Source organism: Galeopterus variegatus, unplaced genomic scaffold (assembly GCF_000696425.1).
Source record: "Galeopterus variegatus unplaced genomic scaffold, G_variegatus-3.0.2 Scaffold3091, whole genome shotgun sequence".
NCBI classification, from domain to species: Eukaryota; Metazoa; Chordata; class Mammalia; order Dermoptera; family Cynocephalidae; genus Galeopterus; species Galeopterus variegatus.
This window is the reverse complement of record NW_007729202.1, coordinates 31,006-34,450: the sequence shown is the minus strand read 5'-3', so window position 1 is coordinate 34,450 and position 3,445 is coordinate 31,006.

Genomic DNA, 3,445 nt, shown 5'->3' with positions numbered 1-3,445 from the left:
AGGGCTCCTTGAGAGTTACACAATCCATCCCAACTTCTCTACTATATTTTCAACTTTGTCAAGTTCTCTCCCTTTTTTTTCTCAGACCACAATGTTATTTCTTCATGCAAAAAGAGTTTCTATCTACTTTTCCATTAATCTCATTTTGTCCAAACTATCCTACAGCAGACACTGTTAGGTCTTCCCCCAGTAAATGTCTCTTTTTCTTCTGTAGGGATAGAAGGTTTTGTTGGCCACACAGCTAACCAGTTAAAGACAACATTTACCAACCTTCCTTCTAGTTGACTTAGACTATGTGATTGGATTTGTACAAATAGTAGAATAGGTGTGGTGGTACGTGCAACATTATGCCTTAAAAGGGAAAGGAATGTAAATAGTCCTGTCATTTTCCCCTCCTGTTCAGTGAAATGTTCATATAGTAGAAGCAGCTGGAATAGTCGTCTTAGGCCATGAGATGGGACTACATGTTAAGGATGACAAAACAAAAAGATAGAATAAGCCTGGATTCTGTAGGGGAAAAAATTTGTTTTTCTCGCCCATCACAAGGTTCATGGCCAAGACCACTATAACAAAAGACAGATTAACAAGAGAAAGGCATACAAATTCATTTAATATAAGTTTTACTTGACACAAGAGCCTTCGGAAATGAAAATCCCAAGGAAGGCCGGCCCGTGGCTCATTTGGTAGAGTGCGGTGCTGATAACACCAAGGCCACAGGTTTGGATCCTATATAGGGATGGCCGGTTTGCTCACTGGCTGAGCGTGGTGCTGATAACACCAAGCCAAGGGTTGAGATCCTCTTACCGGTCATCTTTTTTTTTAAAAAAAAAAAAAAAAAGAAAGAAAATCCCAAGGAAGAGGGAAAACTGTATTTTTATGGACAATTATCAGAAGTATGATTGGAAGACAAAAGCATATGATGTAATGGTAATAAACTGAGGGGAACTTAGCTAGGCTTGTTTGTTCAGATTCTTCTTAGTGTCTCGGCACAATATTCCTTCCCTCTGAGTACAGGGCAGGACACCTGTCACATTAGGGGCTTCAGGAGAGAAGGAAGAGAGAAGGTAAGAGAGTGACTACCCTAGGTTTTATGGCCTACTTCAGAGGAGAAAGGGGGGAAAAATTTAGTTTCTGTGTCCCATTGTATTAGTCAGGGTTCTTCAGAGAGACAGAGCCAACAGGATGTATGTATGTATACATACAGAGAGATAAATAGATAGATAGATAGATAGATAGATAGATAGATAGATAGATAGATGAGAGGTGATTCATGAGCAGAGTTGGCTCACACAATTATGGAAGCTGAGAGGTCCCATGATAGGACATCTGCGAGCTGGAGACCCTGGAATGCCAGTAGCATGGCTCAGTCCAAGTCTGAAGGCCTCAGAACCAGGGAAGCTGATGGTGTGACTCTCAGTCTGAGGCAGAAGGCCTGAGAACCTGGGGGATGCTGGTGTGTAAGTCCTGGAGCTCAAAGGCAAGGGGCCCTGGAGTACTATTGTCCAAGGGCAAGGGAGGAAGAGTGTATCCAGCTCCAGCAGATAGATCTACAAATTCACCTTTCCCTCTGTTTTTGTTCTCCTCTAGCCCATAGCCCATTGGATGGTTCCCACCCACACTGAGGGTGGATCCTCCCCCTCCACCACTAGTCCCCTCAGACTCACACACCATCTCCCCTGGAAAGACCCTCATAGACACACACAGAAAGAATGCTTTAGCAAATTTCTAGGTATTCCTTAATCCAGTGGGCCAAGAATGCAGGAGTAGCTTGACTGAATGTTTTTGGTTTGAGATAGCTCATGAGGTTGTGGCCAGACGTCAGCCAGGGCTGCAGTCATCTGGAGGCTTGACTGGCACTGGAGGATCTATGTCCATGGTGGTTTCTTGAATGGCTAGCAAGTTGGTGATGGTCATTGCCTGAGGACTTTCTTTCCTCTTTGTGTGAGTTGCAAGGTCAGGTGATCTTCAGTGTATTGCTTCCAAAGCAAAAGAAAATTGCTGAAGGTTTTATTTGTTATGGGCAGAATCCCTCACCACCCTCCATAAAAGGATATGTTAAAGTTCTAACTGCCCATACCTCAGAATGTGACCATGTTTGGAAATAGAGTCTGTACAAAGGTAGTCAAGTTAAAATGAGGTCATTGGGGTGTCCCCTAATCCAATGTGACTGGTGTTCTCATAAAAAAGAGAAATTTGAACAAGGACAAAAAAAAAGAGCGTGATGTGAAGATGGAGGACTGGAGTTATGCATCTGCAAGCCAAGGAATGCCCAAGGCTACTAGAAACAAGGAGAAAGTTCCTTCTTTAACACTTTTGGAAGGAGCACGGCCCTGCTGACACCATAATTTCAAACTTCTAGCTTTAAGAACTTTGAGACAATGAATTTCTCTTGCTTTAAGCAACCCAATTTTGGTGCTTTTTTTTTTTTTTTTACCACTGCCCTTGGAAACTAATGCAGTATCCTTCTCCAAAAACACAAGAAATACAGTGCCTGGTTGGCCTCTTTGGTTTTGGGGGTGAATTAGTCTGCTTAGGCTGCCATAACAAAATACAACAGAGTGATGGCTTAAACAACAAAAATTTATTTCTCACAGCTCTGGAGGTTGGGAAGTTCAACATCAAGGTCTCAGCAAGGTAGTTTTCATTCTGAGGCCTCTTTTCTTGGCTTGTAAGTGGGCACCAACTTGCTGTGTGCTCACATGACCTCTTCTTTGTGTGCACACTGAGAGAAAGAGAGAGAGAGAGAGAGACAGACAGAGACATAGAGAGCATGCACACTCCTTTTCTCTTCTCATAAGGACATTAATCCTATGGGATCAGGTCAACACCCTTATGACCTTATTTAGCCTTACTTCCTTATAGATGCTATCTGCAAATACTGTCATATTGGGGGTTAGTGCTTCAACATATGAATTTTGGGGACAGTATTCAATCCATAATATCAACTTCTGGTTCCCTGAAATGCATGTCCTTCTTACAGGCAAAATAGATTAATTCCATCCCAACAGTACCCAAAGCCTTAACTCATTCCAGCATCAACATTAAAGTCTAAAGTCCAAAGTCTCATCTAAATATCATCTATCTCAGATATGAGACTTGAGGTATGATTCATCCTGAGGGAAAGTCTTTTCTAGCTGTGAACCCATGAAATCTGACAAATTATATGCTTCCAAAATACAATGGTGGGAAAGGCATAAGATAGGCATTCCCATTCCAAAAGGGTAAAATCAGAAAGAAAAAGTGATGATGGGTCTCAAGCCAGTTTCAAACCTAGGAAGGCAAACATGATTTGACCTTAAGTCTTGAGAGTAATTCTCTTTGGCTTGATATCCTACCTTCCACACATACTGGGGAAGCAGCATCACTCCCACAACCCTAAGTGGTGGTCTCATCCCCTCAGTTCTGCCAGGTGGCCCCACCCTCTTGGCTCTGCAAGAGTGGCCCT